Consider the following 25708-nt stretch of genomic DNA (forward strand, 5'->3'; position numbering starts at 1 on the left):
CATGGAGGATTAGGGAGGAGGGCATCACATATATGTTGTAGAGAATATAGGCTTAGTACCAGTATTAGATATGGATTCAAGTCTGATACATAGTAGCTTGCTGTTTGTGGGAAAGTTACGTAACCTTTCAATTACTAATCTTTACTGTTGGAGGGAGTTTCCCCAATGGGAGTTCTTATTTTTTTTAATGAAATCATAATTCTGGACCAAAATTTTTTAAAGTACATTTATATACATGCAAGAATACATATAACATTGTATTTGTAAATTGTCCTCTCCGATACAGCCATTTTTCTTCTCCATGTAACTATGGTCATTGGTTATATTAGGTGTTTTCTTTTCCCCAGCAGAGCAAACAAGTAGTTTCCCAAAAATCATCTCCTGTGTGTATTGGTCATGATGCTGATATACATTTTCCCCAACTTTTCCTCTCCAAAGCTTGTTTTTTAGTTAAGAAAATTGTTTCCCTTTAAGAAGCTGGCTAAGCTGGAGATACAGAACACAGTCTGTAGGTGTATGTTTGCATTAATTCTCTGTATAATTACATCCAGTTTTAGGTCAATAAAAGCGTTTCTTTGATCTATTGCCACCAGGGATTCTATGTAAATACATTTCTTGATAAGGGAGTTACGACTCAGCACACTTTCCAAACAGTGCACTAGGTCACTGGTGAGCTTGTGATCAGTGAGTGATGTGGCTCTAACCAGCTTTAAAAATAAAAACAACTTTCAAAAGAATGTATAGTTTTTCTTTATTTTTAGATGTGCCCATGAGGTGAGCAAAGAGAGAGCAACAACTTTTCAAGTAGCTAGCAACAAAACCCAGCATGGGCAAACTCACATTAGACATATATTTATTTTCATTCTGTTAGCATTTCTCAAACATGTGCACCAACGGGTAAATAAGTATGTGATATGGCCCCTTCTTCAAAGAGGTGGCGTTCCTGTTATCCAGAAAAGGGGAAAACATATTTCTTCTTTTACTATTTCTAACTTTGAAAAACTGGATTAATGAAGGAATCCCTATAGTGCTCTTGCAAGGTCAATGTCAGACTCTATACACTTTTAGAGAAAAACATGGCCACAAGGAATTGTCTTTACCTATTTCACAACCACTGCATCATGGGCCATCTCCACTTGTCCTGATTTGTATCTGGCCACTGGACCCAGACGGCTCTAGGGAAGAAAGTGAGGCTGGTCTTCAGACCAGGATATAGCAACTGAATTGGTTTTCACTGGTTCTACAGGGGCAGGGAAGAAGCATTTGTGTGCTGACAGGGCAAAAAATAGCCAGGATGAAGACAGTGATACATGGTCCCAGGGAGTGTAGAACTGAGTAGCTTATATTCTCTCCCAGGTGTGGTCTGGGGTGGGGGGTAAGGGGATGCGGGAGAGATGGGGGATGGGGGCACAGAGTGGGATCTGACTTGGAGGTTTAGCAATAGCAGCATACTAGAACATGTTCAGGGTGAAGATAGAGGCTTATGGTCCCAGAGTAACTCTAAATTTAATAGATCTCAAGTTGAAGCGTTTGAATATCTAGGGACAGAAGATTTACGGAAGCAATCTGCTCTTTGAAGGAAGAAGAGAACCATCTACAGAAGTCCTGCCCAAAATTCTCTTTGGAGAGCAAGCCAGTGAGTTACTCAACCAGTGTAAGTCCAAAGGGATGGAGATTCCTTGTTTGGCAGCACCAAAGTTTCCTTCAAAGAGGAGTCTAAAGCACACTCCAAGATTCATTTCCCTCCCTCCACTGACAAATTAATGAGCCATCAGAGGCTATTTTTACTTACTTTGGGGAAAAACTTTACATAACCTTTCCCTTTGGGAAAAAACTTTATATGAATATACTAGGAGATTTTTCTGATACAATTTCAGTCAAATAGAGACATATCTTTTAGGGTCAGTGTTCAAGATCAAAGCCAGGAGCCTCTTTACCCTTTAATGGACTTCTTATACTGGAACTACACTCTGCCCCTGCAGCCCTCTGGCTGGTTCCTCCTAGAACCCTCATTTTAAAGAAAGCTCCCAGGCCACCCTCATTCTTTTCCAGGTTCTACTCCTTACCTCAGATTTTCTCTTTTTTTCTTTTTTGTTTTTTTTTGGAGGGGGAAGGCAGGGCAATTGGGGTTAAGTGACTTACCCAAGGTCACACAGCTAGTAAGTGTTAAGTGTCTGAGGTTGGATTTGAGCTCAGGTCCTCCTGACTCCAGGGCCGGTGCTCTATTCACTCTACCACCTAGCCCCCCCACCCCCAGATTTTCTCTACCATTACCCAGAAAGTATATTCTTCCCATATATCCTTACTCCTATTATTTTCTCTCATCAGAATGCAAGCTCCTTGAGAGAAAGGACAATATTTCTGCTAATCTTTCTATTCACAGTGATCAGAACTATAATGGATATATAATAAATGCTTCATAAATGCTTTACTTTATTTGACCTAGGGAGTATAGGAAATAGGAAATTTACATAAAACTTTATAAATAAACATAGGGTCTCCCTAGGGTCCAGCTATGGTAGTGACAACTACCTGGGGCAGTAGAATCAAATGCCACACCTGCTTTGCCTATTGAATTCTCTTATCTATAATTATTTAAAGTCTTGTGGGATTCTCTTGGTTGCATTTCTAAGGATGGTATGAATAAAAGGTCAACACTAAGTGGTTTTTTATGCCAGCTCTAAAATGACATACAAGACTGTGGAAGTGTGACTTGAAATCATAGACCAGGAGAGATTCATCAATGCAATCTGTTTATTGATACCATGAGCAAGGTTTTTATAGAGTAATGAGACAAAGAAGGTAACTATAGGTCACTAAGTTTTTTAATACAGCTTTGTTCAGTTTCAAGATGCCAGACAGTAATGTTAAGTAGGCCATGTCCTTGCTGATTCCATACCCAACGAATAGTATCTAAAAATGTATAATAATCATAAAAGGCAGCTAACATCTTCTGGTTAGGATCCCAGAACAGGGCAAAGCCCTGGATATTAGGCAAGTTCTGATTTCCAGCCACTTCTCATGGGAAAACCAGGACTAGACAGTACAGACTGGTCTCATCACTGGAAAACCCAGAGCTAACTTATCTAGGACCAGTCTGATTCCTGGATCAGGTGTTTTGGCTCCCTTCAACCATCCAGATCAAGTTAGTGATGGAGAGTGAGAACCATGAGTTTATCTTCATTCATTTAAAGTTATTTTTGCTACCACTTGGTGCTTTTTGCTGTCCTGGTACAGCCATGCTTTGAACTCAGACCCTTGTGGGTGGTGGTGGAGAGGATGGAGTAAATGGTTTTTGTCATGGGTTACACTAATAAATAAATGCTACTTATAGTATCCATTATTTTGTCACCAAGATTTGTGATAAAAAAAGATCCCACCTCCCCAAAAAGTTTTCAGAGAACCACCTGATGGAAATTGAAAGTTAATATTGAAAAAAAGCAATGTTCCTTCCTCTCTTCTGCCACTCCTTTTGTTTGTCGTTATATTGACAGTTGGAGTCTATGATGAGGTGTATAGATTATACATTTCTTGTAAAATGCTGAGAGTTAGTACTTGAATCCATTCTCTATGGGAGAATAGAATGAGAGCAGATTGTTTCAGAACCATGAAGCCATCACCCACAGTGGCCTTGAGAATGTAAAGGAAATTAACTCCCAAAGAGATTACTAGGCAAATTAATGAATATAACAATCAACATTGTCTTAGGAAAACTTATGAAAGGTATACTTCCCTCTTCTTAATAAGGGAGGTGGTAGACTACAGGTACAGAATGAGGTATATACTTTTAGACATTGTCAAAATGTTAGATTTGGGTTTTGTTTTTCCTTAGCTATACTTGTTACTAGGGAGAGTTTTTGATGGGGGTATTGGAAAATACCAAAGATATAGAAAAAACACCAAGGAAACATTTTAAAAAGAACTTAAGGATCAAGTACAGTGTGTTGAATTTTAGGATTCTTCCAACAATCGTTTTGCCAAAAGCATGGAAGCATGCCAAAGTTTTAGAACATTTCTGCCTCACAAATATTCAAGAATAAATCAAGGCAGATTTCATAGATTCTGCACAGGATGTAAGCTATCACAACTGGAGTATTTTCATAAATGAATGAATGAGAAAACATCTGTTAAGCACTTACTGAAAAGCACCAGGAAATGAGGAATAAAAGGTTGTAGTAGGAATCAGGAAGACCTCAGTTCAAATCCAGTATTAGCCTGGAAAGGTCACTTAACCTTTCTTGACTTCCTTCCTCATCTGTAAAATGAAAGAGTTGGACTTGAGAAGCTCTCAGATCCCCTTCCGGCTCTAGAACTATTACCTTATAATCTTTCAACCCAAGTATTGTGCTAATCACTGGAGATACAAATACAGAAGTGAGAGATGTCATATAGGAGGGTTCAGATACAGAGAGTATATGACAAGCAAGGCTCAAGGAGTCAAGAGTAAAGTGCCAGGGAAACAGGTAAGGCCCAGTGGTCTCAGTGTGTCAGGAATGGGTCAGATGGCAAGACTTGGGTTCACCTATGGGAGAAGTGTGCAAGAAGGCTCCCTCTACCTGTTCTTCAAATTCTCTATTTGGTGACAGATCCAAACACACTTTTGCTTCTCCTCATCCCAAAAACTGGTCTTTGCTATTGTGATCATTATAAAATTCTAAAATACCATCTGTGATACGATTAGCACTTCTTTGATACTGTTTCTTTCCTCCCACCCGTGACACAGGAGGCTTTACCTAAAAGAAGACAGAACTGTCCCCAAGACCTGACTAACACCATCCTTCCCTGATACAGTTTCCTGGTCACCTAAGGGATAAGAAGTCTCAGCTATGTGGAGTCTATGCTTCTCAGACTTGGTGTATTTCTAAAAACCATGTGAGTGACTATGTCCTTCACCATATTTTGCCTCTGATAAACAAACATGTTTCCATATGGAGGTGAGGAAGCCTTTGTAATATATCCTTGCTGTCTTAGGGCATAGAAAACATCAAGAATGACTCATTTCATCCTAACATTGAACCCAAGCTGAAAGAGTCCTGGCATTGGGACTACCTTCAATATCATATGTGCTCAATACTCTGTACAATAATGTGTTTAATAATATATTTGTTTAATGTGATTTCAATAATAATTGTAAGTGTGTTTAATAACAACAATAGTTATAATGATGATAATAGTAATAGCTAGAATATAGTATTTACTAGTAGTTCCAGACACTCTGCTAAGTGCTTTACAGTTATTTCATTAGATCCTCACAACAACCTTGGGAGGTAGGTATTATTATCAATCCCATTTTACAGATGAAGAAACTGAGGGAAACAGAGGTTAAGTAATTTGCCCAGGATCACACCACTAGTAAATATCTGAGGCCAGATTTTAACTAAGGATTTCCTGATTCCAGGCCCAGGGCTCCATCTGCTTTGCCAGCTAGCTGCTTCTAAGTCATCAAATAATTGGAAACCCTAAAAGACATATGGCTTAACTTCTATATCCAACAGGATGCTCAGAATATGATGGAATTGTATCCCAGGAGGTCTTCCTACTTTCCTCTTCTCTTCCTGAAGGCTTTAAATATTTCTTAATCAATGCAAAAATCTATTTTTTTATAAAGCTTACATAAATGTCAAACATCGTGAATGCAAAAACAATTCCATCTTACTAATAGGTAACATGCTTCTTTTACTTTTTTTAAAAACCTGGGTTTTCTGGGTTAGTATTTCTTTGTCTAACTGATATTTATTCATTTATTCCTTAGTCATTTCCCTTCCTACTACCTGATGCCCCTTGCATTCTGCCTCGTCTCTTCTCAGAGATTCCCCTGTCTCCATATTTGAAAATTTTCTATACTTGGAATATTTCAGGATAGAAACTTACAGTTTTCTACCTGCTTTGGTGTTATCCTGCCTATGACCTAAAAAATGGTAAATCAGACCAGATCAGATGCCTTGCCTACCTATAAAAACACCTGAGTAGTTTTGATCATAGAGAGGCAATAGATTGAATCAGTCATGAACAAGCAAACTGATCCAGAAGCTGTCATGACTCCCAGGGCTGCCCTATCCCTGAGCTGCCTCAGATATCTTGGAGCATGAACCTGCTTGTCCCAGACCATCACAGTTTTCCTCTTCCTGTAATGACCTACAGGCATTCTGATAATATCCCTAGTAGCCTCATTGAAGGCAACCCTTCCTTGTTGTCCACCCTAATTTGAAGGTCCCATGTAAAAAGGTTTGAGGTAGACTTCCACCAGGCTCCAGCTTCCACCTTCCCCAATGCATGTAAAAGGGGACTCTAAACAAACTTTGGAGCTGCAGAACACACAAAATGACACAGAGAAGCTAACCTCCTGCTGAGGACAGCCCAGCATGCCAGCAGGAATCGGCCAGCAGAGTGTTCTGGGAGCCGAGCCCAGGGCCTTGTGAGCTGGAGGTTTCAGCCCCATGGCAGGCCTGACCAGCCGCCAGCTGGAGGGACTCCAGATCACCAGCAGCTGTGGCTGTTTCCAGATTCATCAACACACAGATTTGAAGAACAAAGTGAGAGGTCAGGGCAGTATGGACTTTGGAACCCAGTAGGTGAGAGTGCATCAGCTTTTGCCCTCAGGACAAGAAGCTGCTGAGACACCTTGGCTCAGCCAGCACCATGGTGCAGCTTCAGTACCTGGCCTATAGAGTATAGGGGGACGAAGGGACCAGTCTGAGGGGTAATCACTCTTGCTTTAACCTGCTTGGATCTGGACTGTGGTCTAGGGTGGAGGTCCTGGGGTCTGTGACCAGCTTGCCAGAGTGTGTGGAGGCCTCAGAGAGAGCACCCATCTAATGCCTCCAGTAGCTGAGAAAACCCCAGCATTTGGGACGAAAGCTACCCTGTCTGGTGGCAGAGTCCTACTATGGCAAAAAGCCCAGGGGTCAAGTGACTGAGGGGCAACATGACCAGACAAAGGAAGCAAAACAAACAGAAGATTCCAACATTAGACTCCTATTTTGGGGACAAAAAGGAGCAAAGCATGGAACAGGAGGAAGACAGTGAAGTCAGAACTCCTGCACCAAAAGCTTCAAAGGAAAATATAAGATGGTTACAGGCCATAGAGGACCTTAAGAAGCAGGTAAGAGAAGTGGAGGAAAAATTGGGAAGAGAAATGAGAACGATGTAAGAAAATTATGAAATGAGAGTCAACAGCCTGACTGAAGAAAATCACACCTGAAAAAACAGACTGACTCAATTGGCAAAAGAGGCTCAAAAAAGGCAATGAGGAGAGGAATGCCTTGAAAAGCCAAATTTGCCAGATGGAAAAAGAATCTCAAAAGCTCAATGAGGAGAATCTTTCCTTCGGATTTAGATTGGAGCAAAGGGAAGCTAGCGACTTTAAGAGAAATCAAGATGATGTTAAACAGATCCAAACAAATGAAAGAATAGAAGGCAATGTGAAATATCTCATGGGAAAAACCACTGACCTGGAAAATAGATTGAGGAGACAGAATTTAAAAATTATTGGACTACCTGAAAGCCATGATCAGGGAAAGAACCTAGAAATAATCCTCCAAGAAATTATCAAGGAAAATTGCCCTGAGGTTTTAGAACCAGAAGGCAAAATAGAGGTTGAAAGAATCCACTGATCACCTCCTGAAAAAGATCCCACAATGAAAACTCCTAGGAATATTATAACCAGGTTCTGAAATTCCCAGATCAAGGAGAGAATATTACGAGGAGCCAGGAAGAAACAATTTGAATATTGTGGAAACACAATCAGGATAACCCAGGATCTGGCAGCTTCTACACTGAGGGATTAAAGGGACTGGAATAGGATATTCTGGAGGGCAGAGGAGCTGGGATTAAAACCAAAGATCACCTACCCAGAAAAACTGAGTTATCATCTTTCAGGGGAAAATATGGTCATTCAGTGGAATAGAGGACTTTCAAGCATTCTTAATGAAAAAACCAGAGTTGAATAGAAAATTTGACATCCAGATGCAAGAAGCAAGAGAAGCTTGAGAAGGTAAACAGGGAAAAAAAAATCATAAGCCACTGATCAAAGTTGAACTATTAACATTCCTACATGGAAAAATGATAACTGTAACTGATGAAACTTTTCTCAGTATGAAAATAGTTAAAGGGAATAGAAATATATATACATATATATATGTAAATATATATGTATAAATACATATGTCTATATCAGAGGGTATACAGGCATATGAATACATGTGTGAATGTGTGTATATATGCTTACAGGTATACATAGATAGAGGGCACAGGGCCAATTTAATAGGAAGGGATGATACTTAAAAGGGGAAATTAAGAGGTGAGAGAGGAATATAATGAGAGGAGATGGAGAGAGACAGAATGGGGTAAACTATCTCATAAAGAAGAGGCAAGGGAAAAGGGTTGCAATGGAGGGGAAGAATAGGAAGGCAAAGGGGAATGGGTCTTATTCTCACTGAATCTGGCTAGGGAAGGGAATGAAACACATGCTAAATAGGGTATCTCACCCTCCAGGAGAGTAGGGGGAAGGGGATGAGAGGGGGGATGATGGAAGGAAGGGCAGGCTGGGGGGGAGGGAAGTTGGAAGCACTCACTTTTGAAAAGTGACAGGATCAAAGTAGAGAATAGAACAAGTGAGTGGTGGGATAGAAGAGAGGGAAATATAGTCAGTCTTTTACAATATATCTACTATGTTAATGTTGTGCATTAGCTACACATGTACAATCTCTACTGAACTGCTTATCTTCCCAGTAAGGGTAGGGTGGGTGACAAGGGAGGAAAGGAATGAATCTGGATTTCAAAGTTTTAAAATCAAATGTTTAATATTATATATACATATATACTATTATTAATATTATCTTACATGTAATTGGGAAAGAAGATATACAGGCACTGGGGCATAGAGATCCACCATGCCCTACTGGAAAAGTCTAAGGGAATATGGGAGAAGATATGGGAGAGAGCAGATTGGAGGAGGGGATATCCTGTGGGACTGCTATTCTGGGGTGGTGGGTAGGGGTGTAATGTAATACCAAGCAAAGGCAACTTCCCAGGTTCAAAATACCAGCATAGGTGCTCTCTATTTTATTCAGTAACAAACCCAGAACAGAGAAGATCAAAACATGACATCATTCAAAATACAGTATTTACTAAGTATGATTAAATAATCTCCAAGTACTACCCCACCCCAGGACCTTCCAATCATTCAATCAATTACAAAGTCTCTGTTCTAAATACTTCTCCACCCCTAGGCTATACCTTAATTAAGTCCACCACAAAGCCCCTCTTCTCAAATGGAGATTAGTTTCCAAACATAAGGTCAAAAGTTCCCCACCCCTGGATCACAATTGAATCTACCCCAGAGTTACATCAAGTTTAAACACAGCACTTAATACCCAAATGGAGGTCTTTTCTTCATCTTGACAGAGGCAAGTTCTCAGCAATCTTAGTTCCTGGGGAGACAAGGCTTAGCAAAGCCACAAGATACATTGCCAGTCCCTTCATGAATTTATCCTCTGTCTGTAGAACAGTCCTAGAACCCCTGAACACATTAGCAAAGCCCTCTCCCAGGATTTCTGTAAACATCCAACAAGAAAATCCTTCTTCAGGGCTTCCGAACCAACAGAAAGGTTCCCAGACCCCTGCAACAACAGCACTGTCCTTCACCAGTGGACAGTATTCACTCTGTCTGCAGGACAGTCTCCAGACCCCTGCAACAACAGTACTGTCCCTCACCAGTGGACAGTATTCACTCTCTGTCTGCAGGACAGTCTCAGGGCTTCTTAGCGAACAGCCAGGTTCCAGGACTTCTTCAACAAAAGGACTGTCTTTCACCAGTGGACAAATCTGGCAAAACAACATCAAAACAGACAGACAAAGTACCAGCAAAACAGCCATGTCTCCTCAGTCCTTGGCAGCTCAGGGGGCAGGTCTCAAAAGTCCAGGGCAATTCAAAGCGGCCACCAGCAATTCTCTTAGTCTCTCTCTCTCCACGAGGTGCTGCTTCCAAAAAGATCTTCCGCCTCTCTCTAGTGTCTCTCCAAATCTACATCACCAGCTCCTCCCACTTCAGGACTTTCTTTTCACATCAACAAGCCCATCCCACAGGTGGGATTAACAAACTCTGGGTTTTAATACAATCAATTTGAAAACCAAGCCAATACAGGGGAATCTTTAATTGCCATTACTATCACAAGGGGGAAAACGGGGAGAAAATTTGTAACTCAAAATCTGGTGGAAATTAGTGATGTCAATCAGAAGTTAATAAAGCATTTGAAAAATTAAAAAAAAAAAGGATTGAGGTGATGTCCTAGTTTGGAGGTTTTGGTTCTGGTATTGGTTAAAAAAGGGGTTAATTAGATTACCCTAGTGCTTTTCCCTCTTCCCTGTGATTTTGCCTATATTTGTATCCTTAGTACTTAGCACAGTTTCTGACACATGGAAAGCACAAAAAAAGTTTTTTGATTTGTTGGATTTAAATAAATTAAAAAATAAGATTCATATAACAAGTCCATTTGATTATATTTTGTGTACATTTGAGGTACTTTATATACATCATTTGAGCCTCACATCACCCTTAAAGGGTCAATGCAACTATTAGTTTTATTATCCCCACTTGACAGATGGAGAAAATGAGGGTCAGAGAATTTAAATAAGCTCAAAGTACAACAAAAAATTTGAACCTAGGTCTTTCTCACTCTATGTCTAGCATTCTATCTACTATGTTGTGCTTCTATATACTTTCCTGAAAGTGATAAGTACAGATAATAAATGTTTACTGATTAATTGATTCCTCCAGGTGTGATTGTATGAAAAAGGAACTACATGAGTACAGTCCCTTGAAATATCAGTTTTCTTTAATCATGTGTCAGTAGGAAGTATCATGGCCAAAGGAAGACTTATAAGTTGACATGACATGACCCACAAGGGATAAGTAGGATTTTGATCTTTAAAGAAGCCCCAAAATGAAAATTCCCAGTAAATGTTATAGTCAAATTCTAGAATTTCTAGGTCAAAGAAAAAATACCACAAATAGTCAGAAAGGGGAAAAAATCAAGTAAGAAGGAGTTAGACTCAGGATTATACAAGATTCAACAGCCACCACCATAAAGTAGAGGAAAGAATGAAATACATAATTCTGGAAAACAAGTAATATCAGTTTACAAGCAAAAATAACTCTTCCCCTCCCCCCCCCAAAAAAAACCACAAACAATCCCAAAAACAAAACTATAAAGGGTGAAAATAAACATTTAATTAAATAAATGTCTAAACATTTATGGTAAAAAAAAAATCAGAGTTGAAAAGAAACTCTGAAGCATAAACACAGTTGTCAGTCAAGATGAACAGAAAAAGATAACCATGAGAGAACAATCATAGAGAATAAACAAGGATAAACTGTTTATTTTCTAATATGAAGAGATGATACATATTTCTCCTCTGAACCCTATCACCATCAGAGGTTAAAGAGAGATGCTAATTAGAAAGAAAGTCTAGAAATTGTTTGGTTATTTCTTGATGACCCTAAAAAGAATCAAAACGAAAGAAAGAAGAATGCATTTTGTGGGGGAAAGGAAGAAGGTTAGGGAAAATTATCCTACATAATCTGGGTGTACCAAGAGAAGTCTATACAAACAAGGAGGAAATATGGGAACTTGCTAACACTGGAAACTCAACTCCAAAGAAAGAAGGGGGAGAGGGAGAGAGACAGAGAGACAGAGAGAGACAGAGAGAGACAGAGAGAGACAGAGAGAAAGAGAGAGAGAGAGAGAGAGAGAGAGGGGGAGAGGGAGAGGGAGAGGGAGAGGGAGAGGGAGAGAGAAAGTTGATTAGAGAAATGCATTTCACTAAACAGTTAAAGAGGAGAAATAAGAGGGAGGGAATGAGATATTCATGAACCCTAAAATGCCATAAAGCAACTTCACCAATAGCAAGAGATTAAAATAATAATTCTATAATTTAAAATTCAGATAAAACACAACTTTTCTCCACTTACATAGTCACCACAGCAACCAGCCACACTAGGTCAGGAAGATATATTCTCTATAAGAAATCAGGAGCTTTGGTAAAACTTCTAGCCCCAGCTTCCCCTAGGCTAGGCATTTTATAGATCACGAGGTAAGGAACCAAATAGTCTCCCCATCCTCTTAAAGGACCATTCCAGACTCTGCTAAACAGATAGCATTATTCCTTCTGCATTTCATCCTGTGGTAGATATCATTGTATATCTGCTACTAGTCTTACTCCCCATTGTTTTCTGCTGGATTCTGCTCTTGAAGATACTTGAAGATTTTCCAAAGGTTGCTCTAGGGGGAAATGTTCAACTATACACTTGCTACTGATTTACTAGGGTCTCTGCTGGGCACACAGTCCTACCCAGCAGGTGGTTTCTGCCCAAAGCAGCTCCATAGAATGCTGATCTGTTGAATGAGTTGTCTCTGCATTTTCTAGCTTGGGTTTCTTTCAGATACCTGACCCTACCTGCTAGTAAGCACTTTTTGTGCCACGTAAATTTAATCTCTGAAGTTTAGACTATGCTGGTATCATCATATATGTAAGAACTATTTACCCAATCAAAAGCAGTTTTGATATTTGGAGTTACCCAGTTTTCCCACTACAAACTCCTCCTCCCCCCATTCTCCCAAGTTGATGAGTGGGAAGGAAAAGTTTTAAGGAGATAGGCCTTCTGGGATTAATTTAGGGATTAAGGGTCCTCTCTACTCTAAAAGCCTAGCCATATTCTTGGCCTTTCATATGTTGATGTGGTCAGCAAAGTGCAAAGAAAATTTTTATCTCATTTTTTTTTCTTTATGAGGGGGGAAGACAGGGTAATTGGGGTTAAGTGACTTGCCCAGGGTCACACAGCTAGTAAGTGTTAAGTGTCTGACATCAAATTTGAGCTCAGGTCTGCCTGACTCCAGAGCAGGTGCTCTATTCACTGCACCACCTAGCTGCCCTCAACCTCATTTTAACATGAAGAAAGGCCTATGGTAGAATGAAGATACTTGAAGAGAGAGCAAAGTGTCCTCTACACCATCTAAAGAATTTTGGCATAAAAACATGGGGAGAAAATAACATGATAGGGGCTGGAGATTTTACTATGGATACAAATTCCTAAGAGAAGGAAACAATTTAAAAGGAAGATAAAGTATCTGATTCTGTTTTAGATTCCCAAGTAGATAAGAATAGGGAATGGGTGAGTATTGACCACAGCAATGACAAAAATATCTCTGTTACAGGCTACCACACTAGAGAAATATAATCTAGTACATGCCATATAATAAGCACCCTAAATACTTAGGTCCCAGTGTCTACAGTCACATAACAATTCTCTTGCTCCCTTTCCCCATGCATCCCCACCAATTTAACAGGTGACCCAAACCTCAAGAATTCAGACACCTTTCACAGGAGGCATTTTTTCTCATTTCAAAGGGAATTTATTCTTCCAGGCCTGGGCCCTTTCTGAGACTTGCAACTTGGAGGTTATAGGATGTCTGGGAGTGCTGAGCTTTTAACCAAAGAGGTAGGCTGGATTGCTATGAGGCATGCTGCAAACTTTGGAGTTCTATCAGCACACAACGATCAGTGACATTCTCAGAATTCCTGACATAGCTGCTGAACCAAAACTTTCTGAGAACAAATGGCAATGACCTGCTGTTCTATTTGGGCTCTGTATTTACCATTTATTTCCAAGCCAAATGGTAGGATCTTTTAAAGTAAATTCTTAGCCTTAGGCAAAGTAATCTTAATCTCCTGGTTTCAAAGCTTAAAAACCTTTACTCAGTGGAAAGTGCTTTGGTCAATAAGAGTTTAGTTAGAGAGAGAGACAGAGAGAGACACAGAGACAGAGAGAAAGACAGAGAGACAGCACAGACAAGAGACAGAGAGAGACAGAGAGAGAGACAGAGAGAGAGAGAGAGAGAGAGAGAGAGAGAGAGAGAGAGAGAGAGAAGTGGGGAGTTGGGAAGATTTTCTTTTGAAGGATTTTCTGAAGCTTTCAGAGCAGACCCAGCTTAAAATAAAAACAGCAGTGACCTAATGCACCTGAGTACTTATTTAATATATCAATAGAAAAATAAGTTTTTTAATCAATGGCATCCTCATCTGAGAAGTGTCTTGGAAAATCGAAAATCTTTGTTTTTTTCTTTCAAGTTATAGCAAAGGTAGGTACTGAAGGGTGAAATGTATCCACATTCAACATTCTTTTCTGCTTAAATTATTTAGTATCAGATCCTTGATGCTCAGCATCAAGCCAGTGGAGGACAGGATTGTTTTTCACTCCTCTATTTCTCTCACATTCCCACAGGATGTGATAGACATGTTACTGACCCATTCACATGCTTCATTATCCATGACCTTCATGTGAGATGAATGAAACAGATCAACCCTTTGGTGTTGGGACCTTTTTACAACTCTTAATAGTGACTGAGAACCCCAAAGTACTTTCATTTGTATGGGGCTGTATCAATTGGTATTCACTGTATTCGAAATTAAGATGGATAAAATTATAAAATAATTGTTCATTAATTCACTTAAAAGAATAATAGTAAACTCATTTCATTTTAACATAAATAGTATTTTTATGAAAAATAACTTTTCCAAAATGAAAAAAAATTAGTGAGAAGAATAGCATTGTTTTACATATTTTTGAAAACCTCCTTAGTTTATGGCTTGATGAAATTCTCATCTTTGGACTCTCATATCTTCTTCTGCATTCAATCCATAGCAACCTGTTGTTTTGTTTAAAGTAGATGAAGAAAAGCTGGCCTCAAACAGATATGTAGTTGGAAAAGAGAGGAATACTGTCTTAGTATTATTATGGAAATAGTTTTGATATTTGTCTAGATAATTGTATACCTGAACCACCCTGGACAAAGGCAGTCCTTGACCAAATTGTGAGGTTGAAGTTCATTTTTGATGACCTCCCCTAACTGAAGCCCACATTCCATTTTTCTATCACTCCTTATTTAAGTAATTCACCCTCCTCAGGCACCCAATGTATTCATGAAGGTCCCTAACTGAATGATCCTCTATGTGCTGTGTACCTCTGGAAACCACTAGGGACTCCAAGACAAGATGGTTCATTCCTTGAGCCTTTGGACATGACCAACTAGCTCTCCCTTGTCACGTGATGGTCCAGAGTTACAAGAAGTTGGCATTTTAGAATGACTCAATAGATCATCATTCTCCTGACCCACCAGAAGAAGCAGTTTTTGTCTGGTAAACTTGTAGAGCATAAAGGAACAAGACAGAAGGTCCCGAGAGTAAATTTGGAAGTGGATTTTATTACTGAGGGACTGCCAGGGTCACATACCCAGATCAGACAGTGAGTTGGCATGGCCAATGTGCCAGTTTTTAAAGAGATTACAGTAGTCAGGTCACGTAAACTGAAACTACAATCAGTGATTAGTCAGTGTATATTTGAAATTTCCCGCACCCTCGAAGTTTTTCCCTAGGCTGAGGGACAGGGAACCAAGAATGGGCGGAGATGGGGAATATTTGGTAGGTGGGGGGGGGGGGAGGGGATGGGGAAGATTGGAGCAGGGATTTTATGCTAGGCTGAAATTCCTGCTCATGAATCAATTAGGGGAGGGAAGGGTAGAGTTGTGCTGAAATTCCTTCTCACAGATCAATTAGGGGAATGAAGGGTGGAGTTGTGCTGAAATTCCTGCTCACAGATCAATTAGGGGAAGGGAAGGGTGGAGTTGTGCTCAACACTCTCTCCACCAAGGATCCCCAGATTACAAAATATTACTCCTGTAAGGGGTCAAGCAAGACAGTCCTATACTTCAATACCATTGCAATTCTCCCCACAAATGGCAGTTAGTGGGGGGAAGGGAGGCCAAGGGACTATATCAGGTGACTCTGTAGCCAGGATTCCTTTGCCATTCTTTTGCGTTTCTTTATTTTAGGAGATGATCCTGTGAATTCAAAAGGTCCAGTTGCAGCACTAGAGAGTCCAGACACCACCATGAAAGAAGCTTGACTGTTTGGTTCAACAATTCTCAGTACTGAAGTGAAATATGGACTGTCTAATTAGTGGCTTTGAATAATTGTTAAATGTCCTAATTATCTTCTAATCTTTCTGTTAACATGAACTGTGATTCTTGTATGCCTCTTTCTGTATAGGAATAAACTATCTGTCCCATATCTGACTCATAGTGTACATTGAGTAGCTCTTTTCCTACTTCCATTTTTGGAAGAGGCCTTAGACTTGATATAAAAAGTAACATTGTTCCTAGGATAATAATGTTAGGGAATATCTCAACCCAGAGCTTCTGAGATCATATCAAGAATGATTCCTTTCATCTTGGTTCATTTGACTGGAGATCAACAAATTGAGAGTCAAAGCTAAAAGACAAAAAGTTTAATTAGCATCAGTTGATGGGCAGTTGCCAGGTAGAAAGCAACTCTGCAGAGCAGAGAGACAGAAAGACAGACAGAGAACTTCATAGCTATAGAGACAGATAGATTAGTATAGATAGATAGATGGATAGATAGATAGGGTTTTACACAGTGGCAGAGTGGCTTCACAGGCTACACAAGGAGGCTATCTGGTGAGGGTGCTCAGGCACTCTCCTTATTTGCAAGGGTGAATAATAAAAACAGGGTGTCAGGTGATTTGGGGAAAGACTTCCTTCTTGTTGAGGTCACAGGAGTCACAATTACCAGATTTGTTCCAGTGTGATAATGCATTTCTCTGAAGATAGCCTCATCAGGCTGTCTTGGTGAAGCAGGAAGTCTCTAAGAGAGTGGAGGCCTCAGTAAGACTCCCTTTCTTGACAGAATGAGGGTCTGTCTATTTATATAACCCTGAGCTCTGTTTCTTTGACTTCTAGGCTTACTTTTTCTGAGAAGATGTTTCCCCCAAATTCATAGTCTACCTCCTCCATACCAGGGTGGGGATTTATCAATGATTCAAGTAAGGAGACTAATCCCCTAAAAAGATGCCAATCTTCTCAGAGCTGAACCTAGATAAACTGCAATGTTTGGGTAAAGGACAAGAAATTATATAGGCTAAGTGCTAGGGATACAAAAAGAGCAGAATATAGTTCCTGACCTCAAGAAGTTCACAAGTTCCTGACCTCAAGAAGTTCACAATCTAATGGGGGGGAACGACAAAAAAACAAATATAAACAAACAAAATATATACAGGAAAAATAGGAAATAATTGACAAAAGGAAGGCAATAGAATTAAGATCACTTATTCTCCTTACTTTGGGCTATGTGTGCTGTCTCTTGCATTGAGTCCCCTAATTTTGTCCTCTCCAGGCCTCACTTTCTGAGTGCAAAATGTTCCTTCAATAATTGTATATACAATCTCACAACTGGAAGGGACCTCAGATGTCCTCTAGTCCAACTTGTACCAGAACAAAAAGGCTAAAAGGGCACTTCAGCAAGGACAATGACTTATAAGCCATCGTCTCTTATAAGAGATCATGACCTAAGGAACGAGCCATAACAAGAAGTCTAGGTGGCCTGGAGGATATTCTGATGTGAAGGAGACTTCCATTACCCTCAGTTTAGGCAGTAAGGTGATACTCAGTCTGGAGTCAATCAAATTCAGTCTCAGACACTTACTAGTTTTGTGACCCTGGGCAAGTTTCCTCAAAATGAGGATAACAGTAGCACTTACTCTTCAGGGTTGTTGTGAAGATCAAATGATATAATATTTCTAAAGCACAGTGCCTGGTACATAGTAGGTTCTTTAAAAATGCTTGTTTACTTTCCTTTGCACCTTCAAATGATATCGTATAAGCAATTACTTTTTATTCCTCCTATTGTGGTATAGGAGTCTTGGAAATCACAAAATGCAAATGCAAAGGGCACAGGTCTGGCTTGAAAGAATTCGACCACTCAAGCCTTCTTTCAGTACCAGTAGTTCACCAGTTGGGGTGGGCAAGATTCCTAGAGAGTCTGCCCTATTTTTTATGCCAATTCAAGCGGGCCAGATTTTAAGAATCGGAGCATTTGATGAGGATAAAATTAGTACTTTTATACAGAAAAACTGTGGAAAGATCTGGATGGGATTAAGGGGTGGCAAGTAGCCTGGAGTAGGATAGGTACAGACAGTGGAGTGAGTTAAGTAGCAAAAGAGCCACAGAGAAAGGGCAGTTAAAAGAATTATTGACTGTAATGGGACAGATGCCTCACCCAGAGATCTGGGTTCTGTGTGGGAAAGTTTCAGAGGCTTTAGGCATCCAGGTCTCATCACCATCATTCCCATAAAGCAGGTCTAACACAGCATTTTGGAAGGCATAGATGTGATATCATGAAGATTTACTAATTCATAAAGATTTCCAGGGAACAACCTCCTTGGTAATCTATGCTCAATAATAAATTCAGAAAATTATTCGTTCTTGAACTGAACTCTTTTAGTAATATTCCTAGAGGTAGGTAAGGAGTGAGGCCACTTCATCATATGATTAAGGCATGAAGGATGAGAGAGCAGCAGAAGGCACCTGAGTGATAGCAGATAAGGGAAAGGAAAGAAGAGGAAGTTCATGTGAATGTCCTCATTTATTTTCTATAAAATGAGGCAAAGTTCATAGCTGAGAGTGGGGGAAGGGAGCCATATAAGGTTTGACAACAGATGAAAAGGTTTAAAAGATCCACTGTAGAGAGTGAGATAATAAATTGATAAGTGAGGTATAGTGGGATTGCCTAGTCTTTTTGAGGTTATGCAACATAATTTTTTGCTTATTTTAGACAAACACTAAAACTGAAATATATAGTAAGAAGAGCAAAAGAATTATTATAAACTCAAATATTAAACAAATATAAAGAGAAAAAAACATGTCATGTGCACAGCAGAAGATAGCAGAGGATTCAAAATATATAGCAATAACTTATCATTTCAAGAAAGCCTACATATTAAATAGTGCACATTATGTTGAAAGCTGTTCATCTTTGCTTCCTTGTAGGTTTTCTTTTGTTCTCTGCTATATGTTTTTACTTTGTTCTTTTTTCTCCCTTCCCTTCCTCCCTACTACCCCAAGGCTATAATTGAGCATGGATATATTTATATATGCAGCATACATATATACATATACACACATGCACACAAACATATATAAACATATACTTTCCTTAAAAGATTCTACTCCTAATATTGTTGTTATGTTTGTACATATCTCTTTTTTCCTATTTCTCCTAAATTCTCTACTTTACTTCTACCTGCTACTCTGCCCTCCTATAACTTAACTTACCCCCACTCCAGCAATCCCTCCCTTATTCTCCCATTTCCCTAAATCTATTTGTTGTTGTTGCTGTTTTATTTTTATTAATTAATTAATTTTTAGTTTTCAACATTCATTTTTACAAGATTTTGAGTTATAATTTTTCTCCCTGTCTTACCCCTATCCCCCAACCCAAAATAGCAAGCCTACTGAATACCCCTTCCCCTAATCTGTCTTCTCTTATATCCTCCCCCATTACCCCCTTAACTTTCTAGTAGGGCAAGATAGATTTCTATATCCCAGTGCCTGTATATCTTATTTCTCAGTTGCATGCAAAACACAAAATTATTTTTTAAATATTTGTTTTCAAAACTTTGAGTTTCAGATTTTTTCCCTTTTTCCCTCCTTACCCACCCATACTGTGAAGATAAGCAATTCAATATAGGTTGTACATGTGTAGTTACCCAAATCATTTCCATAGTAGTAAAATTGTGAAAGACTAACTGTATTTCCCTCCATCCTATCCTGCCCCCCCACTTATTCTATTTTCTCTTTTGATCCTATCCCTTCTCAAAAAGTTTGCTTCTAACTACCCTCTCCCCAAATCTGCCTTCCCTTCTATCATTCCCCATCTTATCCCCTCCCCCCCATTTTCCTGTAGGGTAAAATACCCAATTGAGTGTGTATGTTATTCTCTCCTTAATCCAAATTCAATGAGAATAAGGTTGCCCCATTCCTTTTCACCTTCCTCCTCTTCCCCTCCATTGTAACAGTTTTCTCTTGCCTATTTTATATGAGGTAATTTACCCTAATCTATCTTTCCCTTTTTCCATCTCCCAATAAATTCTTCTCTCACCTCTTAATTTTTTAGATATCATCCCTTCATATTGAACTTATCTTGTGCCCTGTATGTATACATGAACATACATGTGCCCACAGTCACATATATATTTATACACACATACACCCTCCAATACATACATATATATATATGTGTGTGTGTGTGTGTGTATACATATATATACATATACGTTCCCTTCAACTATCCTCATACTGAGAAAAGCTTTATGAGTTACAATTATCAGTTTTCCATGTAGGAATGTAAATAGTTCAACTTTAATAAGTTCCTTATGATTTCTTTTCCCTATTGCTTCTTGTATTTGAAAGTCAAAATTTCTGTTAAACTCTGTTTTTTTTTTCATCATCTTGAAAATCCTCTATTTCATTGAATGACCATATTTTTTCCTGTAGCATTATACTCAGTTTTGCTGGGTAGATGATTCTTGACTTTAGTCCTAGCTCCTTTGACCTCTGGAATATCATATTCCAAGTCCTTCGATTCCTTAATGTAGAAGCTACTAGGTCTTGTGTTATCCTGATTGTGCTTCCACAACACTCAAATTGTTTCTTCCTGACTGCTTGCAGTATTTTCTCCTTGACTTGGGAACTCTGGAATTTGTCTATATTATTCCTAGGAGTTTTCTTTTTGGGATCTTTTCTAAGAGGTGATATGTGAATTCTTTTGATTTCTATTTTGCCCTCTGGTTCGAGAATATCAGGGCAATTTTGCTTGATAATTTCTTGAAAGATGGTGTCTAGGCTCTTTTTTTGATCATGGCTTTCAGGTAGTCCAATAATTTTTAAATGATCTCTCCTGGATCTACTTTCCAGGTCAGTGGTTTTTCCAATGAGATATTTCATATTGCCTTCTATTTTTTCATTTGTTTGGATCTGTTTTATAGTATCTTGATTAGTATCTTGATAAAGTCATTATCTTCCAATTGCTGCAATCTAATTTTGAAGGAGATATTCTCTTCAGTGAGTTTTTGAAATTCCCTTTCCATATGCCAATTTTGCTTTTTAAGGCATTCTTCTCCTCACTGTCTTTTTGGGCCTCTTTTGCCATTCGAGTTAGTCTATTTTTTAAGGTGTTATTTTCTTCAGTGTATTTTTTGGGTCTCCTTTAGCAGGCTGTTGACTTGCTTTTCATGATTTTCTTGCATCGTTTTCATTTCTCTTCCCAATTTTTCCTCCACTTCTCTTACTTGATTTTCAAAATCTTTATTGAGCTCTTCCATGGCCTGTAAGAAGTTCATATTTTTCTTGGAGGCTTTTGATGCAGGAGTTCTGACTTTGCTCTCTCCTTCTGCTCCATGTCTTGATTCTTTGTGTCCCCAAAAAAGGATTCTATGGTCTGTTTGTGTTTTCTCTGCTTGTTCATATTGACAGCCAATTACTTGATTTTTTAGCTCTTTGCCAATGAAGAACTCTGCTTCCAGAATGGAGAGAGCTGTGTCCCCAATTGCTGGTTTTTTTGCAACTGCCAGAGGTATTAGGAGAGTGCCCTCTCTACAGCCTCCACAAGCTCTGGCTCACTGGCCACACACCCCAGGACCACCACCCAAGACTGCGATCCAGATCCAAGCAGCTTAAAGCAATAACAATTTACTCTCTGAATGGTTGCTTGGTCCCCTACCATCTGCAGGCAAGGAGCTCCTCATGCGGCGCAGCCACCACACCTCCCCTGCTTCTCACCCCAGGAGCAGGGACCGGACTTTGCTCTTCAGTCCCCCCCTGTTGCAACAGAGTTCCACACTCACCTTTTACTTTGTCTTTGGCGTTTATAGGTTGAGAATTCTGGAAACCACCACAGCTGCTGGTGATTCACTTTCTTGAAGTGTGCTCTGGCTGCTGCTGGTCAGGTTTGCCCTGGGGCCAGAACCGTGGTTCACATGGGGCTGAACTTCCAGCTCAATGTGATAGACCCTTCCTGTCCACCTGCCAGGCTTCCTTCAGCAGGAGATTTGTTTTTCTCTGTCACTTTGTGGGTTCTGTAGCTCTAAAGTTTGTTTAGAGTCATTTTTTTTTACGTATATTAGAAGTGATTGGAGCAGGAGCTCACACCAAGTCCATGCTTCTACTCTGCCATCTTGGCTCTGCCCCCTTTTCCCTAAATCTAAATGCCCTTCTGTATCCCTCTTTTAAACCTATTCCCTCACCCTCCCCTCTAAAGATTTCTCCTTTCTTCTCTCCCTCTCTTTATCCCCTTAGAGTTTTATTTCTTTTTTAAATTAGGTTTTTGTACCCTTCTAGATGTATATGAATTTTTCCCTCTTAAACCCATTCCCAATGAAAATAGATTTCCAGAACTAACAACCCCTTTCCGCCAGTGTTTTTCTTAACAGAGTCCTGAAAGTCTAACAGTTGATAAAATGTCCATTTTTTCCCATTCAAAATTATGCTTAGCTTTTCTGGGTATGATATTTTTAATCAGAGGCCCAGTTCTTTTGCTCTTCAATAGATAGTGTTCCAAGACCTGTGATTTTCTAGTGTTACCAACACTAGATCTTGTGTGATTCTAATTGTGGTACCGTCATATGTAAATTGTTTTTTTCTTGTTGCTCATAATATTTTGTCCTTGAGCTAGTGGTTTTGGATTTTGACTATAATATTCCTGTGAGTCTTCCTTGTAGGATCTCTTTCAGGTGTTAATTGGTGAATTTTGTCTATTTCTACTTTTGTCTCTTGTTCTAGTGAAGTGCCCACCAGAAATTATACACTAGAGCCCCCTAAAACTTGCTAGAGGGGACCCCTACTGGGTTCCTTGGAAACCACCTAATAGGCTCCAATAGTAAAGAAATGTCTCACCTGTGTTGCTAAAAACATGCCACAGATTCACATGGATTCAGGTCTGTTTCGCTTCAGTAGAAATAATACTAAGGCTTTGTTTCAATAAGAATAATACTGAGGGGGGCGGCCAGGTAGCACAGCGAGTAAGAGCACCGGCTCCAGTGTTGAGAACACCTGGAGATCAAATCCTGGGCTCAGACACTTATCACCCACCCAGAAACACCTGGCCATGTAACCTTGAGCAAGTTACTTAACCCCAATTGCTTAGGGGAGGCCAGGTGGCTCAGCGAGTAAGAGCACCGGTTCCAGTGTCGGGATGACCTGGATCAAATCCGGGCTCAGATACTCAGCACCACACCCAGAAATAATAACTGGCCGTGTAACCTTGAGCAAGTTACTTAACCCCAATTGCTTTAAAAAAAAAAAAAGAATAATACTGAGAATGTTTTCCTTGAACAGAAATAATACTGGGAATGATTTGTCTTAATAGAATAATACTGAGAAAGCTTCACTTCAATGGAAATAATGCTAACCCCTTAGAAACATGTTCTGTTGCTAGCAATCATATTGTCTATAAAATTATGTCTAATAGAAAGCTCGAGACTGTCTTTCGGTCTGAGAGGCAGTCACGGCTGGTTAATAAACACTCCTATCAAATTATAATTGGCTTAGCTGTCCTGTTTGATCTCGGTGTCCATTACACTAATGCTTCAGGACAATTTTCTTTACTTCTTGTATTATTATATCAAGATTGTTTTTTCGATCAGAACTTTCAGGTAGTCCAATTATTCTTACGTTTTCTCTGTTCTCTAGATTCATTGTTTTTCTTATGGGATGTTTCATATTTTCTTCTATTTTTAAATTATTTTTATTTTGTTTTTTTTTTCATCTCATAATTTGCTGGTTTCCCTTGCCCAATTTTGATTTTCAAGGAGTGATTTTCTTCCTTAAGATTCTACAAATCAAAGTTATCAATAGTCACATGAAAAAAATGTTCTACATAACTATTTATTCAAAAATGCAAATTAAAACACCTCTGAGGTATCAACTCACAACTATCAGATTGGCTCACATGACAGAAAAAGAAAATGACAAATGTTAGAGGAGATGTGGAAAAGCAGGTACAGTAACACACTCTTTGCAAAATTATGAACTGGTCCAACCATACTGGAATTTGGAACTATGCCCAATGGGTTAAAAATCTGTGCCTACTTTTTGACCCAGCAATACCACTACTCGGTCTATATCCCAAAGAGATTTTTAAAAGTGGGGCGGGGAAGAAGACCTATATATGTACAAATGACTTATATGAACTGATGCAAAGTGAACTGAGCAGAAACAGTGGAACATTGTACATAGAAACTGCAATATTGTAAGGATGATCAACTGTGAAAATCTTAGCTACTCTGATCAAAATAATGATCCAAGACAATATTGAAGGACTTATGATGAAAAAATATTATTCATCTCCCGAAAGAGTGAATGAAAGAGAGAAAGCGAAGAAGAAAGATCTGATGAGATCCAAATATAGACTAAACCATCCTTTTTTCACTTTTTTGTGCTTCTTGTTTTTTTTTTTGTTTCTTAATCTGACTAATATGGAAATGTTTTGCATGATGATATATACTTGAAATCATGTTGCTTGCCTTCTCAATGTTGGGGGACAGGCCAGAAGTAGAGAGAATTGAAAAGTCAAAAAATTTAAATGAATATTTTAAAAATATTTTTTAAATATGAGAGTTACTTGTTAGAAGTCGTATAACAGATTTTAACTTTATATTGAAAATAAAATTAAAATGAGGGAAAATGTTTACAAATATTTCATGCATTTTCAATTGCATTACAAATTACAAATTCAAATGCATTACAAATATATCATGCATTTCAATATTCATTTTTTTTAAAAGGAAATGAACAAATGCTGATAACTTCCCATGAAATGTCTCCCATGAAAAGAAATGTCCAAAAGAGCTAGCTATTTTTTAAGAAGTCTCTCTTCCTTTCCCATATCAAAGAACAACAGAGTATTCTTTTAGAGCCATACCTCACAAATATGACCTAACAGAATGAAAGGTACAAGGTGTGTTTGGGGAGGGATAGTCTAGTGATGTGCAAAACCAAGATGTACCTAATCAACTGCACCAGCAAGGAGCCCTATTCAGAGTTAGAAAGAGAAGTCATGTAATGGGCCTTCCAGATTATCAAGTCACATATAAGAAGATGCAACCAAAATGACTTTCCCCTTTCTTTAATCTCTCTACTCTCTTATTCACCTGTGTGGACAGAAGCTTAATGGCTACAAAAATCAGAAAAACATCACCCCAGCAGTCTTCTACAAGACCTGAAGAGCAAAGTTAAGAAGAGACACTCACAACAGATAATCAGTCAATAAACATTTATTAAATCACCATGCTAAGCACTGGGGATACAAAGCGGCAAAAGACAGTCCCAATCCTCGAGCACTTCACAAGCTAATGGGGGAGACAACAAGCAAACAATATGCTCAAACAAGCTACATACACGATGAAAAGAAAATAATTAAGAGGGAAGGCACTACAATTAAGAGAGATTGGGAAAAATGTCTTGTAGAACATAGAATTTCAATTTGGATTTAGGGAAAGCCAGAAAGCAGATATGTGGAAGGAGAGCATTCCAAGCATGAGGAACAGACAGAGAAAACATCTGAAACCAAGAGTGGAGTGTCTTGTTTATGGAACAGCAAGGGGACCAGTGTCACTGGATTGAAGAACACATGCCAAAGAGTAAGATAATATAGATAAAGCAGGATAGGTATATTTAAGAACTATTAGTATAGAAATAGTCATTAAATTCATAGGAGTTGATGAGATTACAAAGTGAAATAGTAAAAAGGGCACCAGCCATGGAATCAGGGAGGACTTCAGTTCAAATTCGGCCTCTGACAC

This window comes from Petaurus breviceps, unplaced genomic scaffold (assembly GCF_028583685.1).
Source record: "Petaurus breviceps papuanus isolate PSGF00001 unplaced genomic scaffold, PetGlider_PUasm1.0 90700, whole genome shotgun sequence".
Lineage (NCBI taxonomy): Eukaryota > Metazoa > Chordata > Mammalia > Diprotodontia > Petauridae > Petaurus > Petaurus breviceps.